This window comes from Microcaecilia unicolor, chromosome 8 (assembly GCF_901765095.1).
Source record: "Microcaecilia unicolor chromosome 8, aMicUni1.1, whole genome shotgun sequence".
Lineage (NCBI taxonomy): Eukaryota > Metazoa > Chordata > Amphibia > Gymnophiona > Siphonopidae > Microcaecilia > Microcaecilia unicolor.
The window spans coordinates 90,465,512-90,493,404 of NC_044038.1; positions in this window are offsets into that span (position 1 = coordinate 90,465,512).

A 27,893-nucleotide genomic window follows, 5' to 3' on the forward strand; every position below is an offset into this window, starting at 1 on the left:
CCCGGGACCAGCAATCTGTATATCAAGCTGCCCACCTGTAATAGGGAGGGGTAGGCTGAGAAGCAGGAGGAGGATTGGATGGAAGAGGGAATTAATCAGCCTGAGCAGGGGAAGAAGGGAGGACGGAATGGGAGCTTGAGAGCTGAGGAAGGCATCCCCTGAAGGTTTGGAAACCTACATGGTTTTGGGAATTTATTTTGGTTTAAACTCTGCTTAAGTAGAGAAGCCTGGTTTTCTTTTGGGGAAACCCTGAGTGGTGGTGGAATTACTAACCTGTTTTGAAACCTGATTATTGTGAGAACCTCTGAATTTGGAAGGCTTGTTTATGAAGGAGGGCTGCCTGGTGGGAAGAGGGGTTCAGTTCAGGAGGAGAGGAGCAGTGCAGGCTGAAAATCCTTGGGCAAGACAGGTCCCTAAAGAACTGAAGCAGGCTGAAATACCTTGGGTGGAAGGAAGTCCCAAAAGTATTGAACCTCCTGAAAGTAAAGGCTGCTTGGTGATTAATACTGTCTTGAGGGGAAATCCTGCTTGTGGGACAAGTACTATTTGTTTGCTACTGACTAGGACCAAAAAAGCAGGGATTTCCAAAGGACTATTGCATTCCCCTCCGGGAAGGGGGCAAAGTCTTTGTGTAATTGGTTGATGTACTAAGCCAGGCAGAACAGCCCTGCCTGAGAAGCAAGTCTCTACTCTGGAGGGAAGTTTTGTTTATGAATCTGGAAAATAAAGGAATGTTTTTGAAGTATTTCCTGGTGGCAGTTTTGTGAAGTTCTGGCTATTCAGGGGAGGCAGCTTCCTCCCCCATACTGGAGCAGCGGGCCCGTTTACAATGGCACTATCCCAGATGAGACCTAAACTGTGATCCACACGGATAAGAGGGACAGAGGACCCTGGTGGGCCTTTACTACTGCGTAGACCAGCAGGCACCTCAGGTAAGCTGTACCTAGGGGGGCCAAGGCTGGATAAAGAGCAGGGTAAGGGAAGAGAATCCAAAGGGTGGAGAACCCAGGCAGAGTAAAAGGGGACCCGCTTAAAAGATAGCGCACTTGGGTTGTCTGTCTGTTTGCTTCACAGGATCTTCCTCACTGCCAAGGAGAAGCAGCAAGAGAGCTCGCAGCACGTCTTACATCAATGGGTGAAAGCATCCAAGGAACAATAAGGGCCCCTCCTAAAAGCCCTACAGACCCAGATGCAAGCCATGGAGGTTCCTGAAGCCCGTCGAGGGGGCCAACACTGATAAGGCGCATTACTCACCTACCCAGGTAAAGGGTACCTAGGGGGGAGGCGAGGGAGGATCCAAGAAGCTAAGAAATAGAGCAAGTGTAGGACCAGGGAAACAGACAGTCCGCACTTGGAGTCTTCTCTTGTGTTGCAGGCTATATCCCAGCAGACGGTCGAGGAGGACGTCGGAGCCATGGGAAAGCGGGGACGGTGCCGACCGAAAAGTCCAAAGGCCCGAGGAGCCAGAGCCCAAGTCGCCAGCAGAAGAAATGGACATGGCAAAGTTGGACACCATGATCCAGGTTCTGGGACTTGGAGAGGGACTTTGTTTAGAGACTGTTGGGACAATGTTTAAGCCTGAAGGGGTGTCTGGGGAAGACAAGACCCCAAGGAGAGGAAAAGTGACTGAGCCAGTATGTTACCAATGTGGGGAAATGGGCCATGTTGGAGAGTGGTGTCTGGCAGTATGCAGTTCAGAGGATGAACTGGGAGACTGGGAGGAGGAAAATCCTACAGTCAGTTGGTGGGGGTTAAGTAACATGGCAGGCAAGAGGAAGCCCAAAGGCCATGGGAGTCGGGAGGTGACCCATTCCTCAAGGGCAGACTTCATGGTGAGGCCGAGAACCCATGGGGAAAGAGGTGGCTGCAGGGAAGAGGGTCAAGAGGAACCCGCTGCAAGGAAAGCACCCCATGTCCCAGGGAGAGGGGAGGTTCTGGAACTTAATAAGGGACTGATGGTAACTTTAGTGGGCAATATACAGCAGCAGGAGGAGTCCCTTAAGGTATTGAAGACTAGTCTGAGTGAGACTGAACAGAAATGGGTCCTATTCGAGTCAGCATGTAAGAAAGAAATGGCTGCTTCAGTGCAGGCCTTAGAGGCCAAACGGGCAGAGTCCCTTAAGCTGAAGGAAGGCTGTGAGGCACTGCTAGCCACGGTTAGGGCTGAGCTGCTCACAGAATGTAAGCTAAGGGAGGAAAAGGAAGCAGAGGTAGTCCATCTTACAGCCACCCTGAAAGAGACCCAAGCCTTAAATGAGACCCGAGTAGCTAAGCTGCAGTCCACACATGAGCAAGAGATAAGGGACCTCACAGACAAGTTGCAACTGGACTAGGAGCAGAGAGTAAACCTAGTTAAAGCTGAGTTCCGGAATGCTCGCCTAGAATGGCAAAAAGAGCAGGAGGCCCTAAGGGAAAGTATAAGGAAACAGCAAGCCTTGATTCTACTCCAGAAGCAAAGGAGAAATAAGCTCGTCACCTCTGTAAAGGCAGAATTAGAAGAAGCCAAGCAGGAGGTGAAGCAGAAGGAAATGGAGTGGGCTAAGAGGCAGGAGAGTGTTAAGGAGATGGGTAAACTACAGCAAACAGCTATAGGAGAGCTGAGAGGGATCTTAACCCAGGTAAAGGCTGGGCTAGGAGAACTGAAGGGCCAACAGGAAAGCCAGCTGAGGGAAGTGCAGCAGGGACATACTGAAGCGGTGGCTCAGTTAACTGTGGCATTGCAGCAGACCCAAGCTGAGGCCAGGGGCCTGAATGAGCTTAATAGGGAGAAGGTAATCCAGATAGAAGACCTGCACAAGGGATACACCCAAAGGATAGAGGGGTTATTGGTGGAGATGCAGGCAGCCCAGGAAAGGGTAGGGTACCTTACTCAGAGGAACCTTGAGCTGGAAACTCAGATAAAGGAGTTGCAACAGGTTCAAGCACAGGGGGCAGCTGAGTGGGCTGTTGAGAGGCTGCAGGCCAAGGAAACCACAGAAAGGGCAGAAAGCTGCAGGGTGGCCCTGGAAGAGAGGTGCAGAGTGTTGACCCTCGCAGTGGATGTCCTCTTCCAGGATGGGCAGAGGAGATTAAGGGAGGTTCAGGAAGCAAAATCCTGCATTTTAGACCTCCAGCAAAAGCTTGAGGGAAAGAAGGACCCAGGAGGGGTCAAAGTAAGTAAACTCCTATTCCTGAGTAATGATCAGGATAGGAAGAATCAGAAGGGCCCTGTTAAAACCACAGGGAGAGGTGGTGTAAGGGTTAAAAGATGTGAGACACCCCAGAAGGGCAAGCAGAGAAGGGAAAAGGCTGCCCAAGGGAGGGGAAAACCCGGACCCCAGAAGAAAGGGGGGATCCTAGGTCCCACCTACTGCACTGAAGAGTGGGGTAAGAGAGTTCCCGGAGGGGGGACACCAGCTCAGGAAGGGTGCCAGGGGGATGCTAGATCACCCAGAGGTTGGGGGGAGACCTGTTCCAAAAGGGGTTTTATGGGACCAAAGGAGAGTGATAGGAGGCCCTTAAGAGTCTCAGGGAAAAGGAGACTGAGGACCCTACACACACCCCATTGGGGCCTAGTAGGCGGAAAAGTGCAGCCCCGGGTGGTAGGTAGGGGAAGAGAGCGACTAGAAGTTCCCCTGATGTGCTAAGGACGCCAGGCCTTAGGAAAGTACACCAGAAACGCAAAGTGGAAAAGGGGGTGTACCCATGGGTCAGGAAAATGGGCGAAGAAATTAGACGCCACGGCCTAGGAAGGCGTAAAAAGAAAGGACGGAGGATCCTGGGGTTTCCAGGGGTTCAGTCTAGAATTGCGAATCCCTGGGAAGGTCCCAAAGGGACTCGCAATTTCTTGAGGGAGGGGGTGTGTGACAAGGCTACATCCCCGATGTATAGAGTGAAGCAGCAGAACCATGAACTACATATCCCAGAATGCATTTCCAGTCCTAGCAGTGAGATCCCAGGGGATAGACAAGCTGGCCATATACCGTCTCTGACCACAAGAGGGAGGGTGAATGAAGGAGCCAGTTCCCTGGACCAGCAATCTGTATATCATGCTGTCCACCTGTAATAGGGAGGGGTGGGCTGAGAAGCAGGAGGATGATTGGATGGAAGAGGGAATTAATCAGCCTGAGCAGGGGAAGAAGGGAGGACGGAATGGGAGCTTGAGAGCTGAGGAAGGCATCCCCTGAAGGTTTGGAAACCTACATGGTTTTGGGAATTTATTTTGGTTTAAACCCTGCTTAAGTAGAGAAGCCTGGTTTTCTTTTGGGGAAACCCTGAGTGGTGGTGGAATTACTAACCTGTTTTGAAACCTGATTATTGTGAGAACCTCTGAAGTTGGAAGGCTTGTTTATGAAGGAGGGCTGCCTGGTGGGAAGAGGGGTTCAGTTCAGGAGGAGAGGAGCAGTGCAGGCTGAAAATCCTTGGGCAAGACAGGTCCCTAAAGAACTGAAGCAGACTAAAATACCTTGGGTGGAAGGAAGTCCCAAAAGTATTGAACCTCCTGAAAGTAAAGGCTGCTTGATGATTAACACTGTCTTGAGGGGAAATCCTGCTTGTGGGACAAGTACTATTTGTTTGCTACTGACTGGGACCAAAAAAGCAGGGATTTCCAAAGGACTATTGCATTCCCCTCCGGGAAGGGGGCAAAGTCTTTGTGTAATTGGTTGATGTACTAAGCCAGGCAGAACAGCCCTGCCTGAGAAGCAAGTCTCTACTCTGGAGGGAAGTTTTGTTTATGAATCTGGAAAATAAAGGAATGTTTTTGAAGTATTTCCTGGTGGCAGTTTTGTGAAATTCTGGCTATTCAGGGGAGGCAGCTTCCTCCCCCATACTGGAGCAGTGGGCCCGTTTACAGTACGGTGGTGTTAAGCCATAGAGACCTTTAGAATTCAAGCTTCTAACAATGATTTTTATTCTTGCTTTGAGAGGTAGCCAGTTTAGATTTATGAGAAATGGCGTGATATGATTGGACCTCCTCCTATCAATTTAGCTGCTGTATTTTCAACCATCTGTAGTTGTTTTTTTTTCAAATTTTATTTATAACCATTTAAATTTTTACAAGTGATAAAACAACTTGCCAGAAATACAGAGAAGGTAATATATAGGAATTATTTCAATCAGGTAATTCTATTCTCTTCCTTAGAACACTAAATAGGGAGAGTGAAAGAAGACAAGGATATCAATTAAACAGAAAAACAAAACGTGGTATTAACTTGTTTAACCCCAGATATTACTCATCTAATTCATTATTCCACATTGATCATCTGGTTGGCTTTTTCAAGCCCAATACGGTGTATAGTCAATTCATTTCATTGAAAACATACTTATTATCCAATATTAGTTAGAAATAATACATCTGATTACATTCTTTCTCTTTTAAAAACCAGAAGTTATTTAACAATACATATACTTAAGTCTCTCAGATCCCACTGATTAAAGTAATCCCAGTTTTCACAGGCTTCACTCATTTTAAAATAATAATTGAAGAAATATTTTTGAGGAAAACTTTAGGAGTCATACCCAGAACTCTGGGAAAAACAATAATCTCGATATTAATCATCTATAATAATATTCATTTTATTATTCAAAGTTTCTGGTCTATTATCATTTTCAAGATCATAACCACTTCTTGCTCGTGTAGAACTTCATTTGTTATATCAATTTTTCACTCTCAAAGGGTTCAGCCAAACTGCCAATGCAACTCTCTAACAAGATTATATCTGAAACAAAATTATTTACTGCCGATAGGTCCCGAAGTGCCTTCCAGATGATATTACTACTACTACTACTACTTAACATTTCTAGAGCGCTACTAGGGTTACGCAGCGCTGTACAGATTAACATAAATTGACATAAAGGACAGTCCCTGCTCCAAGGAGCTTACAATCTAAAGGGCGATATGTCAAGTAGGGGCAGTCCAGGTTTCCTGAATAGAGGTATGATGGTTAGGTGCCGAAGGCGACATTGAAGAGGTGGGTTTTGAGCAAGGCTTTGAAGATGGGCAGGGAGGGGGCCTGGCGTATGGGCTCAGGGAGATTATTCTAGGCATGGGGTGAGGCGAGGCAGAAAGGGCGGAGCCTGGAGTTGGCGGTAGTGGAGAAGGGTATTGACAGGAGGGATTTGTCTTGAGAACGGAGGTTACGGGTAGGAATGTAAGGGGAGATGAGGGTAGAGAGGTAGGGAGGGGCTGTAGATCGAGTGCATTTGTAGGTTAAAAGGAGAAGCTTAAACTGTATATTCAATGTAACCTCCACGGGAGCCAAAAACTCCAAGCTGATTTCTCTTAGGTGTTTAGGAGTGGTTCTGCCAATTCAGGTTCTGCTGTAAACGTCCTTCGTTTCAGCATATGCCTCTAACTCACTCCTCCACTCCTTTGAACATGGTGGTTGAATAATTCGGGAGCGATGGGAGTTGTTTTTCCAGGTCCAAGAGCGTCGACGCTCCTTCGCCGGCGCTAATCAAAGGACTCGCCAACCCTTTCATCTGTGGGCAGTTCGTCGCGCAGCGGTCCTGCACTTGCTGCTCAGGGGACAAAACGCTGGCCATCGGCGGCTGACTGCCGGTTGTCCCCTTCCTCTCAGTTAAGGTAACTGCAATTGCAGAGAGGAAATTTACATAGAGAAGACAAAACTTCAAAGGGCAGCTAGGCCGTTGGGCATACGAACTACAGGTCGCCATCTTATCACTCTCCCAGTTCAGGACACTCTTTGTCTGGTTTCTCCTCAGAGGCCTGTCTGATATGGGTAACCCTTCAGCATAGCCCTCTGAGTCAGTGAAACACAGAAGCCCCTCCACCACTACAAGGTGGTGTCCCTTCGGAGGGGCATCTGTAGTTGTTTTAGTGATTTGTCTGGTAGACCTACGTATACTAACAAAAGTTCAGTCCTGATTGCGAAAATGGGTTGAGTCAAGTAGATATTTCATATGTTAGAGAAGTTTTAGTTTAAAGAAGCATTTACGTATCAGATTGTTTATATATGAGGACATTGTGAGGTGTGAATCTACCCACACTCCCAAGAGTTTGATCTTATTCTTAAGTAGGATTATTGATCAGCCAGTTTAGGGAGTATGTTTGGGATTTCTGATGATCTGCTTCCCAAGTATGTTGGTTTTGTCTGGTTTGATTTTTAAATTCAGGAAGCAAAACCACTCATATATCATCACGAAGACTTCTTTCATCAGTGAGTACACTGTTGATGGATCTGTTCCTGGAAATAATAGCATGATGTCATCTGCATAGGTAAAGTATTTGATTTTATAAGGAGTCAATATTTTCCCTATGTCTCTGAGATAGAAATTGAAGAGAATAGGAGAGAGTGGGAGCCTTGTAAAGCCCCATGTTTCATGGGCCATGGCTGAGATTGGGACTGCTGCCATTTAACTTGAATAGATCTGTGTTTTAGAAATTCTGAGAACCAATAAAGAACTCTGTCTTCTACTCCCACCTCTTTGAGCATCATTAAGAGAGTTTCTTGGTTGACCAGGTCAAAAGTGGCTGACAAGTCTAATTGCATAATGAAAATTTGCTGGTCTTTGTCCAGTAGGAGGTGAAGTTCTGAGAAGGCCTGCCATTACTGTTTCCATGCTATAGTTGGAATGGAATCCTAATTGCATAGTATCAAGAAGTTGGTGTTGTTCCGTGTATTCCTGCAGTTGGGAGGTGACCGTGGCTTTCATGATCTTGGCTACTAGGCTGTAATTGTTAGAAGAATTCTTGTCAAGTAAGTCCCCTTTGAGCAGTGGATCAAGTATAATTCCCCCCAGTTCTTTAGGGAACACCCCCTAGTCTACATGGTGCCCATTAGTGTAATTAAGTGAGCCAGTATCAGCATTGGAGCTGATTTAAGAAAGTCTGCTCTGCATGGATCCAAGATGCATGATCCTTTTGAGAATTTCTTTATTGTAGATTTGAGGTCTAGAGAGTTTATTTCTGTAAAGTCAAACCACTGGTAATCTGCAGGGTAGTTGTCTTCAGATGTCTCTATTGTTGGGTTCCCTGGAGCTAGTGTCTTGGGAATAGAGTCAAGTAGTTTTTCTATCTTCTCCAGAAAGAAGGTTGAAAAAGTTTCTGCACTTAAGTTAGTTCCTGGGGTTGAGTGAGGTGGTTTGGATAAGTGATTTGACTAATTGAAATAGGGAGTATATGGAATTGATGCTTTCAGTGATCTTCTGGTTGTAGTATTTCTGTTTTCCTAATTTTCTCTTTTCTTTGTACATTTTGATTTGTGCTCTCCAAGTATTATTGTGTTGAGTGTCTTGGATTTTCAACCAGATTTGTTCGAGTTTCCTGCATGACTTTTTCCATACATAGTATTTATGGTGTACACCATGGACTGATCATTGATCTTGATGTCTTTTTCACTTTCATTGGGGATATTTCATCCAGGGTGTCTAGCACTGCTTGGTTCCATGTAGAGACCATCCCTTCTAGGGAGGAAGGAATGAGGAGTTTGACTCCTCTCTAATTTTTTATTTACTTTTTCCCATAGTTTAGGTTCATCTATTTTGCCCCTGGATAGTATTGTTTCCCTCTGTGGTTTCTTTTGATCAGGGTGGATTATGGGAATACTGAATTCCTGCATATAGTGATCTTCCCAGATGAGGGGTGAGGTGGTCCATTTTGAGTCAGGTCCAATAAGTGTATTGGGACAAAGATGGTGTCTAATAGATGTCCTCCTTTGTGAGATGGGCCAGCATTCACTAGCCCAAGGTCTAATTCTTGTAGGAAGTTAATCAGTAGAGAATGAAACGGAGACAAAGTTTGTCCCTGTCCCCATCCCCGCCCCTGCGAACTGTCTCCATCCACAGAAGCCTCAAACAGTTGATTTAATATTTAAATCTTTTTATTACAGTATAAAAAGGAATAATATTCTGAACTGACATTTATAAGAGTTTATAAACAGCTGGAGAATCTGAAGGTGAACAAAGCTATGGGACTGGATGGGATACATCCCAGGATACTGAAGGAGCTCAGAGAGGTCCTGGAGGGACCTCTTAAAGATTTATTTAATAGACCTTTAGAGACGGGAGAGGTTCAGCGAGATTGGAGATGAGCGGATGTGGTCCCTCTTCACAAAAGTGGAGACAGGGAAGAAGTGGGAAACTACAGACTGGTAAGTCTCACATCGGTGGTAGGAAAAATAATGGAGTCGCTGCTGAAAGAAAGGATAGTTAACTTTCTAGAAGCCGACAGGTTACAGGACCTCAGGAGAACTATTTTCATCTGGTGTGGAACATTGCTCCTACTCAAGACTTTTCAACCAAAAAAAACATTTCTTCACTCCTGCTTGGTTCTCAACACAAGCGGTGTTTCGCTCGTAACACAAGCTGTGTTTCGCTTGTCTTTCGCGTCCTCAGGAGAACTATTTTTGCCAGATGAAAATAGTTGTGTTGAGAACCAAGCAGGAGTGAAGAAATGGAGAAATTAAGCAAAAGCTGAGGAGAGTTAAGTTGCATGAAAAAGGTCACGAATACAAAATTGCACGTACTACTTACTCCGGAGCAATAACCACATCATAACTAATGCAAAAGAAAACCAGCCCCAAGATAAGTGCATTAATCATTACGTTGAAGTAAACGATACGGAATGTTGAATGCAAATGTACAAGAACAAGATATAGAGACTTAAGCAAACAAGGAGGAAGGGAGGGCCATGGTGCGATGATGTGGGTTACAACATATTACTAAGAGAAACTTGACCGGAGTAATATGTGACAACTGAGCACTGTTATTAATATTAAATAACTTAGACACTGTAGAAAATTCACAGCAAGATAAAAAGTGAAAAAATAAGGTGCAGCGGTTTCTTTATAATAAGTACAAAAAGTATAAGTGAAACCAGAAAGAATAGACACCCCAGAAAAAAATAAAGTTAAAATTTAATGCCAAGACGTGTAGAGTGATGCATTTGGGGTGTGGAAACCCAAAAGACAGATACCAGATAGGAGGGGAGAGATTAGTAAGCTCGACTCAGGAGAGAGCTTGGGGTGTTGGTGTCGGAGGATCTGAAGGTGAAGAAACAATGCGATAAGGCGACGGCCGTGGCCAGAAGGATGCTAGGCTGCATAGAGAGGGGTATAACCAGCAGAAGAAAGGAGGTGTTGATGCCCCTCTACAAGTCATTGGTGAGGCCCCACTTGGAGTACTGTGTTCAGTTTTGGAGGCCGTATCTTGCTAAAGATGTAAAAAAGACTGGAAGCGGTGCAAAGAAAAGTTACAAAAATAGTATGGGATTTGCGTTGCAAACCATACGAGGAGAGACTTGCTGACCTGAACATGTATACCTTGGAGGAAAGGAGAAACAGGGATGACATGATACAGACGTTCAAATATTTGAAAGGTATTAATCCACAAACAAACCTTTTCCGGAGATGGGAAGGAGATAGAACTAGAGGACATGAATTGAGGTTGAAGGGGGGCAGACTCAGGACTAATGTCAGGAAGTATTTTTTCACGGAGAGGGTGGTGGATATGTGGATTGCCCTCTCACAGGAGGTGGTGGAGATGAAAACGGTAATGGAATCCAAACGTGTGGGATAAACACAAAGGAATCCTGTTTAGAAGGAATGGTTCCATGGAATCTTAGTGGAGATTGGGTGGCGACGCCGGTAACTGGAAACAAAACCGGAGCTGGGCAGACTTCTACGGTCTACGCCCTGATCGTGACTGAATAGGTAGGGATGGGCTGGAGTGTAAATTTTAAGGGGCTTCAATGTTAGCTTCGGAACTTAGTACAAGAACAGTACTGAGCAGACTTCTACGGTCTGTGCTCTGAGAAAGGCATGGACAAATCAAACTCGGGTATACATATAAAGTATCACATACCATGTAAAATGAGTTTATCTTGTTGGGCAGACTGGATGGACCGTACAGGTCTTTATTTGCCGTCATTTACTATATGTTTTTTTTTTTTTAAATCGGCGTTACATTGGCCACCCTCCAAACCTCTGGTACCACGCTCAATTTTAAAGATAAATTACATATTACTAACAATAGTTCTGCAAGTTCATTTTTCAGTTCTATCTGTACTCTGGGATGGATACCATCCGGTCCAGGAGATTTTAAGTAAAGGTTTTGCCACTTTTTACTTGTAAAACATTTGTTACTTTTACTATTACCCAGGTAACAATTTCACCAATTTATACTACTTTTACCTGCAGTAAAAAGTAAAAGCAGAAGCTAGATGTAAATGACGAGTCCTCAGTAAACCAGATGAAGCAGCAAAAACTGGAACAGTGGATCGTGTCATCTTAAATGTGGCTGTTCAGGGAATACAGCCTATGAGAACAGTTGAGTCACTTTGAAATGGTAACAAAGCTGAAGGTGGCTGCAGGTCTTCGTGAACAAACGTACGCCTCTACTGCAACAGACTACTGGTTATCCCATGGAAAATTTCACATTGGGGTGACTGTACTACATTGATAGAACCTTTAGAGAGGAAGTCTCTTTATCTGGCTTTAAGAAGATTGAAGGGTTCACATACATTTGACATTTTTGCCTCAGTTCTCAAAGACATTCATATGAAATTTACCATCAGCCAAAAAATTGTTAGAACAGACAATAATTCCAACTTTGTGAAAGCCTTTTCTGTAATCGGACATCACGACAACGATACAAGATGAAGATGCAAGTGATGAATTAGCACTACTTCTAATGTAGATGATAATGACAATTATAATAATAAAGCATTCTTTGCTAAAAGGAAGTCCAGTGTTTCAGAGATTTCCTTGATCAATACTTGCAGACTCTATCAGAAGACAGTAGTATTGCAGCCTGAGCTGATTTGAAGAAACGTTTTTCAGACTGAACACCCCACTTCCTGCCAGTGCAGTTGTCGAACGCGTTTTAGCTCTGCTGGTTTAAAAATGACTCATAAGTGCACCCACATGAATGACAGTCAATTCCAAAATTTAGCCTTACTGAAATCAAAGTGAACTGTAGAGCAATAAAGTGATAAAAACATTCCTCGCATTATATCATGCAATAACCTTTTTAAATGTGTTTTTCACTGTAATTTAACTTTTACTTAAGTATTAAAACATGCATTTATTTTTACTTTTACTTAAGCACTTTGGTTTGGTACTTAGAACAACACTATAAAGCCCCCACCAAAAAGTTCCCCAAATCATTTCTATGGGAAAAGCAGTTTGAACATCTGTAGCATGCAAACACTGATTCAATGTAACACAGTAATTAAAGAATTGCATCTTTCAAATAGCCCTTCCTCCTAATCTTCTCTCTCAATCACAGACACACAGAAAACCATCACAGATAGTAATACGCGTGTGTACGCATGCACACACACATACACATGCAAGCATTCATCCACAACCACACATGCACTGATGTGTCCATGCATACAAATGCACAAACATACCAGCCCAGACACATACACAAACACTGATAAACATACAAAACAGAGATACACATACACAGAGGAAACACATATATGTGCATGTGTGTCTGCATGTCTTGTCTGTTTTTTGTTGGTGTGTGTGTATGTATATATACATGTGTGTGTTTGCTGTTTGTTTTGTGTTTGTGTGTACATCTCAAGTTTCTGTGCATGTATCTTTGGTACATCTGCACCTGTTCATAGGTATGTATGTGTGTTTGTGCGTCAGTAAATGTATGCTTACATAAGTGTGTTTGAGTGAGTGTCTGTGATCAGGAGAGGGGAGAGGAGGACTGTTTGCAAGGTCCAGTTCTGCAATTACTTTCTTATTGTAAATCAGTATTTGTATGTTGCAGCTGTTCGAACTGCTCTTTAGTTTGTTTTGTTTCTTCTTCCATCTCCCACCACATGCAGAAACTTCATTTCTAGAGCACAGGAACTTGCCCCAGCTCACCACCTCCCTTTCTGCCACTACAGCAGCCTTCTAGTGCTCCCCAAAGCCTGCCCAATGGTTGAATCTTACCCCCAGTCTCTCTTCTCCATTGGCTTCAGCCACACAATTGTTGATGTCACAGGTGAAAGCTCAAAGAGATTCCCCAGCTATGACACACAAAGTCACTAAAGCCACTAACTGGGTTAGAAACTGGTTAAGTGGAAGAAGACTTAGGGTGGTGGTAAATGAAGTTCACTCAGAGGAAAAAGATACCAGTGCTGTACCGCAGGGATCAATCCTTGGCCGGCTCATTTTAACATCTTTGTGAGTGATATTGCAGAAGGGTTGTACGGTTAAGATTTGCCTCGTTGCAGATGATACTGTCATGTCCCCTACCTCAACACAAGTGGCGTCCCCAGGCTGCACGGGGTCCCGTCGACACGCACACTTGACTGGCACTGCCTGGGCCATGTGTGTGTAGTCGTCTCTGGGTTTGTTCAGAGAGCGGTGGTTGCAGGCTCCTTAATTGCTTTGCTTCCATGCACCTGTTTCTGCTCTTCCTCTGCCTGGCTTCCCTTGCTTCTCTCCTATTGGTCTTCCGGTTCCTCCTTCCCCTGCTCTTGTCCTATGGCTGTGCCCCTTCTCCCTGCTGATGTCAGACGCCAGCACTTTATCAGCTGAGCTCTCCCTGGACTCCATGCTTTGGCTTCTACTTTGGTAGGTGTTTCTAACTCTGTAGTCTGCTTCTTATCTACTGGTCCCTCGTTGCTGACTTTGCTTGTACCTGGATTACTCTGTTGCCTGCCACCTGCCTACTGACTTTCACCCAGTGGCGTAGCCAGACCTAAACTTTTGGGTGGGCCCAGAGCTAATATGGGTGGGCACTATGTAAATGGGTGTGAGTAGTGTTTCTTGGGACACTCCTAAATAATGCCTTAGAGTGAACTTGATGACAGATTTTTAATAAACAGTCTGCCCAACAGTTGTTCTGCATCAACATTTATTTTTTGTTACATTTGCACCCTGCACTTTCCCACTCATGGCAGGCTCAATGCAGCAGGCAATGGAGGGTTAAGTGACTTGCTCAGAGTCACAAGGAGCTGCCTGTGCCGGGAATCGAACTCAGTTCCTCAGGACCAAAGTCCACCACCCTAACCACTAGGCCACTCCTCCACATACATACTTTGAACCTATGTTGCAAACTGTACCACCACCAGTTCTGAACACACAAATACCAATAACAGCACCTTTAAAAAGGCAGCAGTGAATATACACAACAGCAATGTGTTCCATTAGAAAAAAAAACAGACGTCAGACTGATACAGATCCCATATAAACCATATGCCAGCAGAATCTCTCACCTGGGTCACATGCAGAACACAGATTAACCCTCATAAATTGAGAATAGAGGACCAAAAATTTGAAATTGGCCTGTAGCTCAGCATCAGCCCTGCCCTTCCCTACCCCCATCCCTCTATGTAGCCTGGCATCAGCCCTGCCCTTCCCTACCCCCATCTATCCCTGTAGCACGGCATCAGCCCTACCCTTCCCCCCCCCATCACGTCATCCCTGTAGCCCGGCATCAGCCCTGCCCCTCCATTCCCTACTCCCTCCATCCATCCATACAGCCCTGAATTAGCCCAGCCCTACTCTTCCTTTCCTACCTCCCTCGCTGTAGCCTGGAATCTGCCATACCTTTCCCTACCCCCCATACTCCTCCCAGTAGCCTAGCATCAGCCCTGCCCTGCCCCCTACCAGTTCTTCATTGTCAGCCATCTCCCCTAAACTTCCCAATCTCTCCCCCCCACCCTGATGCACACCAGCATTAAATATAAAACCCACCAACATTTATATTTAATGTTGATGGGTTTCTCGGTAGGGGGTAGTCTCTGCAGTGCCCAAGTTTAAAAAAAAAAGTTCTATATATGAACATTTTTTTTACGTCCTTGGCACTACAAAGCCCATCCCCACCCAGAAACCCACCAACATTAAATACACATTTTTGTTTAAACCTGGTATTACACAAATTAAAACATTTTTGTTACCTGGTCTTGAGCTTCCTATAGAGATCTATTGCCCCCAATGAGGTCCTAATGAGTGTGCACATGGGATTCCGGGTTCTAGGAGTTCACTGCTCAGTGCTCACACTCTATGTCTGCCTGGTATGTGGGAAACCCGAGCTGTGGAAGATCGGTGTGTATGGGCTGTGGAGGAGACAGACGGTGAGTATATGGGCTGCAGGGGGGCAGGCTGTGTGTGCGTGAGCTGCAGGGAGCAGACTTTCCGCCTTATTTTCGAAAGAGAAAGTCGCCCATATTTTGACCCAAATCGGGAGATGGGCGTCTTTCTCCCGTGGGCACCCAAATCGGTATAATCGAACGCCCATTTTGGGTGTCTTCAACTGCACTCCGTCGCGGAAACGGCCAAAGTTGACGGGGGCGTGTCAGAGGTGTGGTGAAGGCGGGACTGGGGCGTGTTTATTGGTCGAGGAGAGATGGGCGTCCTCAGCCGATAATCGAAAAAGGAAAGGCATTTTTAGCACGAATTTGGGTAACTTTTTTTGGACCCTTTTTTTTCATGAACAAATCCCAAAAAAGTGCCCTAAATGACCAGATGACCACCGGAGAGAATTGGGGATGACCACCCCTGACTCCCCCAGTGGTCACTAACCCCCTCCCACCCAAAACAAAACAACTTTAAAAACGTTTTTTTGACAGCCTGTAGGCCAGCCTCAAATGTCATACCCAGCTCCATCACAACAGTTTGCAGGTCCCTGGAGCAGTTGTTAGTGGGTGCAGTGGACTTCAGGCAGGTGGACCCAGGCCCACCCCCCCCCCCCCCCCCACCTGTTACACTTGTAGTGGTAAATGGGAGCCCTCCAAACCGCCCCCAAAACCCACTGTACCTACTACTACTACTACTATTTAGCATTTCTATAGCGCTACAAGGCATACGCAGCGCTGCACAAACATAGAAGAAAGACAGTCCCTGCTCAAAGAGCTTACAATCTAATAGACAAAAAAATAAATAAAGTAAGCAAATCAAATCAATTAATGTGAACGGGAAGGAAGAGAGGAGGGTAGGTGGAGGCGAGTGGTTACGAGTCAAAAGCAATGTTAAAGAGGTGGGCTTTCAGTCTAGATTTAAAGGTAGCCAAGGATGGGGCAAGACGTAGGGGCTCAGGAAGTTTGAACAGGATGCGAAAACGGATAGGGAGCCAGTGAAGGGTCTTGAGGAGAGGGGTAGTATGAGTAAAGCGACCCTGGCGGAAGATGAGACGGGCAGCAGAGTTTTGAACCGACTGGAGAGGTGACTAAATGGGAGGCCAGCAAGAAGCAGATTGCAGTAGTCTAAACGAGAGGTGACAAGGGTGTGGATGAGGGTTTTGGTAGAGTGCTCGGAAAGAAAGGGGCGGATTTTACGGATGTTGTAAAGAAAGAAACGACAGGTCTTGGCGGTCTGCTGGATATGAGCAGAGAAGGAGAGAGAAGAGTCAAAGATGACCCCAAGGTTTCGAGCTGAGGAGACAGGGAGAATGAGAGAGCCATCAACAGAAATAGAAAATGGGGGAAGCGGGGAGGTGGGTTTGGGGGGGAAAATGAGAAGCTCGGTTTTGGTCATATTTAATTTCAGGTGGCGTTGAGACATCCAGGCAGTAATGTCAGACAAGCACGCTGAAACTTTGGTTTGGATGCAAGGTGAGATATCAGGGGTAGAAAGGTAGATTTGGGAGTCATCAGCATAGAGATGGTAGGAAAAGCCATGGGATGAGATTAATAAACCAAGGGAAGAAGTGTAGATAGAAAAGAGGAGGGGACCAAGAACAGAACCCTGAGGTACGCCGACAGGCAGAGGGATAGAAGTAGAAGAGGATCCACCAGAGTGAACACTAAAGGTGCGGAGGGAGAGGTAGGAAGAGAACCAGGAAAGGACAGAACCCTGGAATCCAAGTGAGGACAGGGTATCGAGAAGTATGCGGTGATCGACAGTGTCAAAAGCAGCGGAAAGATCAAGAAGAATGAGGATGGAATATTGACCTCTGGATTTAGCCAGTAATAGGTCATTGGAGACTTTAGTAAGCGCAGTTTCGGTTGAGTGGAGAGGGCGAAAACCAGATTGTAATGGGTCAAGAATAGCATGTGAGGAGAGAAAATCAAGGCAGCGGTGGTGAACAGCACGCTCAAGTAATTTGGAGAGAAAAGGAAGGAGGGACATGGGTCGGTAATTAGAGGGACAAGTAGGGTCGTGAAGGCTTCTTAAGGAGAGGTGTGACCATAGCATGTTTAAAGGCAGCAGGGACAGTCGCAGTGGAAAGTGAGAGGTTGAGAATGTGACAGATAAAAGGAATAAGAGTAGGAGAGATGGCATTAAGAAGGTGGGTGGGAATGGGATCAGAGGAACAGGTGGTACATTTTGAGGAAGAAAGGAGAAGTGTAGTTTCCTCAATAGTAACGTCAGGAAAGGAGGAAAGGGAATGAGGGGAAGGAGAGAGAGGGGAACGGACTAGTGGCGGGTCAGAGAGACTGGGTGGGCCTGTGCTGAGATTGGGTGGGCCTGGGCCCACCCGTAGCTATGCCCCTGCTTTCCCCTGTACCTGGAGTACTCTCTTGCCTGCCACCTGCCTACTGACTTTCGCCTGTACCTGGATTACTCTCTTGCCTGCCGCCTGCTTACTGAGGTAGAGAAAGCAAGGTTTATCTTTTGAACCTTGTTGTGAAAGAATTCAGCAAGGGTCTGAGGAGATAATGAAGGGGGAGTTGGGGGAGGGGGCACCTTGAGGAGAGAGTTCAATGTGGTGAAGAGAAGTCGAGGATTAGAGCCAAGAGAGTTGGTCAGTTGGATATAATAATCCTGTTTGGCACGTAAAAGAGCAGATTGGAAGGAGGTCAGCATGAACTTAAAGTGTAAGAAATCAGCAAGGGCCCGAGATTTCCGCCACAGGCGTTCGGCGGAGCGGGTACAGGAACGTAGGTAGTGGATATTAGAAGTCAGCCAAGGTTGGGGTTTTGTACGCCTTACAGGGCGGGTCATCAAAGGTGCAAGAGTGTCTAAGGCAGAGGATAGAGTATTGTTGTAAGAAGAAACAGCCTCGTTGACAGACGTGGATGGTGCCACAGTAGAGAGGAGGTTTGAAACATGGGAGGATAGAGATGAAGGGTCAATATCATGAAGATTCCTAGATAAATTAGATAGGATAGGACTGGACTGGGAGGGAGGAGATTTGAGTGTGAAAGTTATAAGATGGTGATCAGAGGAGGGATGATCAGAGGCAAGGAAACTAGAAGGTGAACAGTTGGAGGAGAAGATGAGATCAAGACAGTGACCATTTTGATGAATGGGGGAGGTGGAGCATAGTTGAAGATTAAAGGACGACGTTAAAGCGAGTAACTTGGAAATATAAGAGTTGGAAGGATCATTAGCAGGAATATTAAAGTCACCAAGGATGAGAGAGGGGGAGGAAGGATCATGGAAGAAGGCAAGCCAGGCGTCAAAGTCACTGAGAAAGGATGAAAGGGACTTATTAGGGGGACGATAAATGACCCACATCTAGGTGCCCCCTTCAGCCATAAGTACTATGGTAATGGTATAGAGTTGTGGGCAGTGGGTTTTAGGGGGATTTGGGGGGCTCAGCACCCAAGGGACGGGAGCTATGGACTTCAGAGGTAGTTAACTTTTTTTTAAATTGTTACAAGTGCCCCCTAGGGTGCCCGGTTGGTGTCCTGGCATGTGAGGGGGACCAGTGCACTACGAATCATGGCCCCTCCCATGACCCAATGCCTTAGATTTGTTCGTTTTTGAGCTGGACACCTTCGTTTTCCATTATCGCTGAAAAACGAAACCGCCCAGCTCAAATCCACACAAATCCGATGCATTTGGCTGGCACAAACCTTATTATCGGAAAAGGATGGACGCCCATTTTTTCCGAAAATACGGTTTGTCCCGCCCCTTCACGTACCCATTCTCAGAGATAGATGCCCATGGAGATGGGCGTTCGCGTTCGATTATGCCCCTCCAAATGTGAGAGTGGGGCAGGCTAGAGCTGTCAGCGTGCAGGAGGAGCCTTGATGACAGCAGATTACAGCGGGACGGTGTAAAAGCCAGATCTACCTTTTGCCGATTACAGTCGCATACCAGAATAGGTCTCCCGGCCCCGCTGCCTGACGCGATTCCCCAAGCGTAGCAGCAAGAATGTTAAAAAGCAGGCAGGAAGGCTTCTGTTTGCTCGCTGGTGCTTGCAAATGGCTGCATGTTGCTGTGCAGCCTAACTGGCGCCAGGATCCAAATTACTAAATCTAGAGGACGAGGAAGCTGAGAGTGAACTGCTGACTCCTAAAAAGACAGGCACCGATTGGCGGGTCAGAGAGACTGGGTGGGCCTGTGCTGAGATTGGGTGGGCCTGGGCCCACCCGTAGCTATGCCCCTGCTTTCCCCTGTACCTGGAGTACTCTCTTGCCTGCCACCTGCCTACTGACTTTCACCTGTACCTGGATTACTCTCTTGCCTGCCGCCTGCTTACTGACTTGCCTATACCTGGATTACTCTCTTGCCTGCCGCCTGCCTACTGACTTTCGCCTGTACCTGGATTACTCTCTTGACCTACTGCCTGCCTGGCCAATACATTCATCACCCCGCTTCCAGCTCCGTCCCATAAGTCCTGCAGGCCGCCCGCACCTAGGAGTTCAACTTCTGGGGAATGGCGGTCAGCGCAGGTGAAACCCTGGGTTGTCCAGCCGCCAAGCAGAACCTGGTTCGAGTACCAGGCTCGGCAGCGCTCTACTTGGTACAAGAACTCACAAGTCTGACAGATACAAAGCTCTGTAATAGGGTAGACACCTCTGATGGTGAGGATAGCATGAGGAATGGTCCAGAAATTGGCTACCAAGATTTAATGTTAAAAATTGTAGGGTCATGCACTTGAGTTACAGCAACCCAAAGGAGCAGTACCATTTAGAAGGAGTACTGTGCTCAAAAGAAGAGCGAGACTTGGGGGTGATCATTTCTGACAATCTTAAAGTGGACAAACAAGTAGAAAGGGTGACTGCCAAAGCCAGAATGATGCTTGGGTGCATAGGATGAGAAATGGTCCGTAGGATAAAAAGGAGGTGATAGTGACTCTGTATAAGTTGCTGGTGAGGTCCCATTTGGAGTACTATGTGCAATTCTGGAAAATGCATCTTCAAAAAAGATATAACCAGGATGGAGTCAGTCCAGACGGCAGCTACTAAAATGGTCAGTGGTCTTCATCATAAGCATATAGAGACAGACTCATAAACATCAATATGTATACTTTGGCATAAAGACGAGAGAGAGGAGATATAATTCAGACATTTAAATCTCTCTGTGGCACAAAGGCACAGGTCTCTTTCAACTAAGAGGAAGCTCTGGAGCAAGAGGGCATAAGGTGATGGGGGATATACTCAAAAGTAATATAAGGAAATACTTCTTTACGGAAAGGGTGATGGATAACATGAAATGACCTCCCAGTGGAGGTGGTAGAGACGAGGACTGTATCTGAATTCAAGAAAGCATGGGACAGGCCTTTGGGATTGCTTAGGGGGAGGAAGAGATAACGGATGATATGGATGGGCCATATGGCCTTCATTTTCTCTGTTTCTATGAAATTTTGAGATGTTATTTCTGCAGCTGCGCAGGACTTCCTGCCTGTAGTCAAATGCACCATCATATTAACCAACCACTAATCTTTTTCTTGCCATGGTTAGAGTCGGACCACCATCAGGATTGGCCTCTTCAATCTGTTTCTTACAAAGAAACATAAAGGCAGATAAAGACCCTATAGCCTGCCCAGTCTTCCTATGCATATCATCTACTGTCCCTTCCTCTCCCTTAGAAATCCTATGTACTTGTCCCTAAGCTTTCTTGAATTTAGATAGTTTCTCTCTCCACCATGAGGTTGTTCTGCACATTCACCACCCTTTCAATGAAGAAGTATTTCCTTAGGTTACTCCTGAGTCTGTCCCCTTCCACCTTCATCCTATGCCTCCTCATTACAGAGCTTCCTTTCAATTGAGACTCGCCTCCAGTGTATTTATGCCATGGAGATATTTAAACGTTTTAACTTCTATCATATTTATTTATTTTTATTTATTTGTTGTATTTGTATCCCACATTTTCCCACCTCTTTGCAGGCTCAAAGTGGCTTACAATACATCATGAGTAGTGGAAGAATGCTAGAAAATAAACATTTAGTATTACAGAAGGATCTTGGTCAGCATGATGATAAAAAACAAAGTAATAGTATACAAACAGATATTATGAAACATTTCTGAATATAAATGGGCGAGTTGTGCATGTTCACATTGGTTGATCTTTGTGGTACACTTTATTAAAGAGATGGGTCTTCAGTAGTATGCGGAAGTTCGTTCTTTCATAGATCAATTTCAAGCTACGCGGCAATGCGTTCCATAATTGTGTGCTCAGGTAGGTAACGTTTGACGCATGCATTAGTTTGTATTTCATATCTTTGCAGTTGGGGAAGTGCAAATCAAGGAATGTGTGGGATGATCTTTTGGCATTCCTAGGTGCTAGGTCTATCAGGTCTGACATGTAAGCTGGTGCATCACCATGGATAATTTTGTGAACTAGTGAGCATACTTTGAACGTGATGCGTTCCTTAAGTGGGAGCCAGTGTAATTTTTCTCGTAAGGGCTTAGCACTTTCAAATTTTGTTTTTCCAAATATGAGTCTAGCTGCAGTGTTCTGGGCTGTTTGAAGTTTCTTGATTATTTGTTCTTTGCAGCCGGCATATAGTGCATTACAATAGTCTAAATGACTGAGCACTATTGATTGTACCAGGTTGCGGAAAACACTCCTTGGGAAGAAAGGTCTTATTCTTTTTAATTTCCACATTGAGTGGAACATCTTCTTGGTTGTGTTTTTTGCGTGGTTCTCTAGTGTTAGGTGTCGATCAATGGTGACTCCAATAATTTTTAGGGTTTCTGAAATAGGAAGGTTTAGAGTTGGTGTGTTAATGGCGGTGAATTCTTTCATGTGTTGAGAGGTGAGTATTAGACACTGGGTTTTTTCTGCATTGAGTTTCAGTCGAAATGCGTCCGCCCAAGAATGCATGATATGGAGACTTTGGTTGATAAAACAAACAGGAGGTAAAAAACCTTCACGAAAACATGAAATATGAAAAAAAGTGAAATATGAAAAAAAAGTGAGGAAATTGTATGAGGATACCAAATATGTTTATTCACATAAAAATGACGAAATTTTCATAAAAAATGACTCATTTTTTACGACTTTGGTTGATGTCATTGGAAATTTCTTTTAGGTCTTGTTTGAATGGGATGTAGATCGTTACGTCGTCTGCATATATATATGGATTAAGGTTTTGATTTGATAGTAATTTTGCCAAGGGTATCATCATTAAGTTGAATAGAGTCAGAGAGAGGGGGGATCCTTGTGGTACTCCGCATTCAGGTACCCATGCGGCTGAAATAGTCGAGTTAGAAGTCACTTGGTATGATCTTGTGGTTAGGAATCCCTTGAACCAATTGAGGACGTTGCCTCGAATTCCGAAGTATTCAAGGATGTGTAATAAAATTCCATGGTCAACCATGTCGAAAGCGCTTGACATGTCAAATTGTAAAAGTAGTATGTTCTTACCAGTTGCAATCATTTGTTTAAATTTAGTCATGAGAGTGACTAATACTGTTTCGGTACTGTGGTTAGACCGAAATCCTGACTGTGAATCGTGAAGTATTGAGAATTTATCTAAATAGTTTGTAAGTTGTTTGGTCACCAACCCTTCCGTTAATTTGGTTATTAAGGGAATGGATGCTACTGGTCTGTAGTTAGTTAGTTCACCAGCACTTTTCTTTGCGTCTTTGGGTATGGGGGTGAGTAAAATGTTTCCTTTTTCCTTCGGGGAAAAGTCCATTTTGTAGCATGTAATTCAGGTGTTTCGTTATGTCGTTTATGAATTGTTGAGGAGCAGATGTCATCAGGTTGTTTGGGCATATATCTAGTTTGCAGTGAGATGTGGCAAATCTTTTGAGCGTTTGGGAGATGATATTCTCTGATAATATCTCGAAGTTAGTCCAGGTCCTGTCCGCTGGGTGAATGCCAGGGACTGGGTCTAGGCAGTTAAGGAGTTCAGCCTAGTCAATGGTACTGACAGGTATTTTAAGTCGTAGTTGTACGATTTTTTTCGTTGAAGTATCGCACGAGATTGTCTGCTCCAGGAGTGTCTTTGCTGTTGGTTGTGACTGGTGTGATATCTAATAGTTTGTTCACAAGTTGGAAAAGTTTATGTGTATCCTTGTAATTTGGTCCGATTATGGTTTTGTAATATAGTCTTTTGGTTTGTTTTATGGTGTATTCGTATTTTCTTTGAAGTTGTTTCCAGGCGTTAAGTGTGGTGTCGTCTTTATTTTTATTCCAAGCTCGTTCTAACCTTCTGACTTGTGTTTTGAGTTTTTTCAACTCTTCATTGAACCATGGTGTTGAATTCTTTCTGTGTGAGGTTCTTGTTTGGGTTGGAGCAATATTGTCTAATATAGATCTGCATCTGTCATCCCATTCTAAGAGGAATTGGATTGTGTGTGTTTTTATTGTCCATTCATTGTGGTAAATCTGTTGCCAAAATATTACTGGATCTATTTTTCCTCTCGTAGTGTAAGTTTTCCGTTCTTGTTTATTCGGTGGTCCTTTTGTTCGCCATTGGAGGGGGATGTTTGCTTTACAGTGGTCTGACCATGGTATTGGTGTCCATTTTGTGTCTGTTAGTATAAGGTTTGCATCGAGGTCAAAATTGTGTGTGATGATGTCTAGTGTGTGTCCTTTGATGTGGGTTGGTTGCGTGTGTGTCCTATCTCCTCTCTCTCGCTTTTCTTCCAAAGTATACATATTGAGATCTTTGAGTCTATCCCCATTCACTTTCCCTCAGATTCTATAGTCATATTCTGGATTTCCGCACCAACTTAATTAGTTAACAAGCCCATCAGCACCGATAATTGCTAATTAACAAGCAATTGACACTAATTATCATTAATAAGAAATTTACACGCACAGCTGTCTAAGTGTATTCTGTAATGTGATGCATGTAAATTCTAAGTCGCATAAGGGGCATGTCCATAGGCGTGGAATAGGCAGGTGTGAGTTTTTCTAAAATTTATGCATGTTATAGAATGCACCTGGTCCATGCCTAAATTAGGTGTCGGCATTTACACCAAGTTTTGCTTGGTGTAACTGCCCATGACTAAATTTAGTTGCGCAGACAGTGCTCAACACATTCTATAAACTGTGCCGAATACACCTAGGTGTTTTTTTCGGCACGATATATAGAATCTAGCCATTTATGCTGAAGATCACAGACCATTTTAGTAGCCACCCTCTGGACTGACTCTATCCTGTTTATATCTTTTTGAAGGTGTGGTCTCCAGAATTGTACACTAAATGAGGGCTCACCAAAGACTTATAAAGAGACATTGTCACCCTTTTCCTGCAGGCCACTCATTTCCCTGTGCACCCAAGTATCTTTCTGACTTTTGCTGTTACCTGTTCTGTTTGGCCACCTTAAGATCATCACATATAATCACACCCTACTACTACTACTATTTAGCATTTCTATAGCGCTACAAGGAATACGCAGCGCTGCACAAACATAGAAGAAAGACAGTCCCTGCTCAAAGAGCTTACAATCTAATAGACAAAAAATAAATAAAGTAAGCAAATCAAATCAATTAATGTGAACGGGAAGGAAGAGAGGAGGGTAGGTGGAGGCGAGTGGTTACGAGTCAAAAGCAATGTTAAAGAGGTGGGCTTTCAGTCTAGATTTAAAGGTGGCCAAGGATGGGGCAAGACGTAGGGGCTCAGGAAGTTTATTCCAGGCGTAGGGTGCAGCGAGACAGCAGGCGCGAAGTCTGGAGTTGGCAGTAGTGGAGAAGGGAACAGATAAGAAGGATTTATCCATGGAGCGGAGTGCACGGGAAGGGGTGTAGGGAAGTGTAGGAGTATTTGCTGTGATCTCACCCACCCTGTGTGCAAATGAGAGCACCTTGTCAGCCAACATGGACGCTGCAACCTTTCACCTATATGTCTGACTACCAACTGTGCAGAAGTCAGCATTTCAGCTTGTAATAGATTTACTGAAGCCTGCACCACCTCCAAGGTCACTCTGTATCGGGGGAGAATGCATGTCCCTGAGGGAGAGAGAGAGAGAGAGCGTACGAGATAAGACGGACAAAGGAAGCTTCATACAGATGCTGGGAGTACATGGTGGGATTATTTCTGATTGGCTCCCAGAAAACTGATTTGGTCTGAGAAGCGGGAAGAGAAACAAGTTAGTTGCTGAAGAACCGAACAGAAGAACAGAAGAGGAGAACACTTGCATTTCTGCAAGCACCTGATTTACCTGAGAGACTTACTGATAATACCTGGCAAGCTTTTCCCCAGATTACAGCTGTCTACAGGATCTATACTGAGTCTGTATCATCTGTGGCTGATCAAGACAAGTGCATCACCTGAGCTTGTGGGACCTCGCTGAGACATTCGGCTGAGGTATCGGAAGGAATCTGATCTGGTGACCGGGACGGTGAGATCATAGTTTACTTCCTTCAGGCTGGGTTAGATAATTAGTCTGTGCTCGGACCCATCAGATGTGTGACGTCAGGATTTATGATCTCTAGTTGCTGTTAGCCTAGTATAAGATTTGTGTGGTAATCATTAGGATCTCGGTATTGTGTTTATCTGTCATTACAGATTTTAGCCCATAGGATAATCATAGTTATTCTCTATATTTTTGGTATCATTGTGCATGCAATCAGGAATTGCTGATGCTATAAGCTGATAAGAGTTTTCTATATTTTTGTATATAACGCTGTATAAATAAACTAATATATTCCATTGGTCTGTCCGTTATTTTCCATGCAGCTAAGGTTGGGCAGAGGCCACGCCCCCTAGACATAAGCGAGTACATAGGTAGGAATTGGCCTCTTACAAAATATATCTATAACCACCTACAAATTGGGGCTCTCGTCCGGGACGGTTGGTGCAAGAATAGCAGAAGTTAAAACTTTTCTGGGTCTTTTCAGAAAGCTGGTTTAACCCTCTGTTTCTTTTTGCACGAACTGCAGATTTACCCTAGCTGACGGCAGACCTTTGTTTATACAGCTGTGTTTTATTGCTGTAATTGGTTGACAGATTTATTACTCTGAGCTCCAAAAGAGAAAGAAACGGTCTCTCTAACTCTCTGTAAGGAAGGAAAACAGGGTGTGTTTAGTCTTTAACATGGCGACCGGCACGGTTGGCACATTGCCTGAAATTCTCCTGAGTGAACAGGAGAAGGGCGTGCTGAAAATATTACTGCCACTCTCTCATAGTAAGACGAAACCAACACCTCCTACAGTAGAGTCTGTACGTGCTTTATTTAGTAGCAGTTCACCGAATAGCTCAGAAGCATATGCTACGGTTTTAAATACAATTATAAAAGAGAAACAGCATTTGTCACAATGGATGCTTTGTGAACTGGGCGTGTCTCTTTTGGCAGTTAAAGACTCTTTGATGAATGAGATAAGAGAGGTATCTGCACCTCTAACAGATCGCATAGCGGAGTTGCAGTTAGATTTGTCCCAGACTAGGGAAACTGTCCAGGAGCGAGACAGTGAGTTAGCTGCATTACGAGTTGATTTAGACACTGCCAAATCTGCTTTAGCAGGGACCAATGTAAGCCCTGCCCCACCTGACTCCTCTGAAGAGATTTGTACGGAGTGCCAGACACTGTATGATAAGTGTAAAACTTTGCAGTGTGACCTAACTGATTGTGAAGCACTTAATTACACATTAAAGCAAGAAATTGCCCAGTACCTCGTGTCTTTTGATTCGTTGCAAGAGAAATTTTCCCGTTTGACTGATGCATTACACAACCAGACTAGGGAAACAGATAAGTTGCAGACATTAAATTGGGAGCTAAAACAGTTCTCAGAAGGTGTTCAGAGTGAGTTGCGCAGGGAGCTAGTGACCACTCAAGAAGAATCTGTGTCTGTGTTTCAAGATTGGCACGCCGCCAAGCTAGAGTTGGCGGAGTTAAAAGAGAAGCAGGAGACAGTCTCACTGCAATTACAATGTACAGTGAAGGACAGAGATTCATTGTCTAAAGCATTAGATGAGTGCACTGTAAAGATTTCCACAATGCAGCAAGAGCTTACGCACATGGCGCAGGAAGAAGTACCGTATACCTTAGAGTTCCCCGACAGTTTTGCTGCGGGTCACCCAAGCCCAGCTCCCGAAATGAACCGTTACGTGAGCCGGGAGGGACCCGAGTTAAACACACCCATTGGGGGCATGGCTTCGGCTCTTTCCCGCCCCTCTGTACAATCCAGCCCCATAGTGGCTGGTGACCGAAGCAGCAGACCCGAGACAGTGACCCACCCATTGGGGGCACGGGTCCAGGGACGGCCTGCTGAAATCATCAGCTCACTTGGTCAGGTGCCTAGCTCAGGGTTTCAGCCTTCGGCAGATCCACCCAGTTTTAGCAATACACCTGCCCCGAGGTTCTCTACACCTGGTAGTGATCAGCGGCATGGCAAGCCGGAACCCAAGAAAGGAATGTCTATGGAGAGGCAAGCATATATTATAAAGATGCTACGCACCGTAATAGCGCCTTTTAAAGAATCTGCCTCGGTATCCATAGAAACCCATCTTAAGGCAGTGCATGAACTCCTGCAGACCATGCACGTCTCTTCTGAGGATGACATCAGAGCCCTCCTCAAATGGACCTTTAGCACCGAGTGCCATGAAGTTCTAGATTTGATCATGTCCGATAACCCCGATTTACGGTCAGTGGAGCAAGCCTTAGCGAAGCGCTACGGTCTCTTTGCCAACTCTCTTGAAGCTAAGCGTGCAGCGTATACTATTAGTTGTAATTCGGAGGAGAGTCCGCGGGAGTGGGCCCATCGCTTGAAGCGTGCATTTTACCAAGGGGGGGTGCCGCCTGATTCTAAAGATCTTGAATTTGGTGATTTCAGGGAACTTTTTATACAGGGTCTGCCTGATCCGATAAAGATTCCCTTGGCAGGAAAAAACGCAGAACCCTATTCCAGCCTTCTAAAGCAGGCTGAAGGA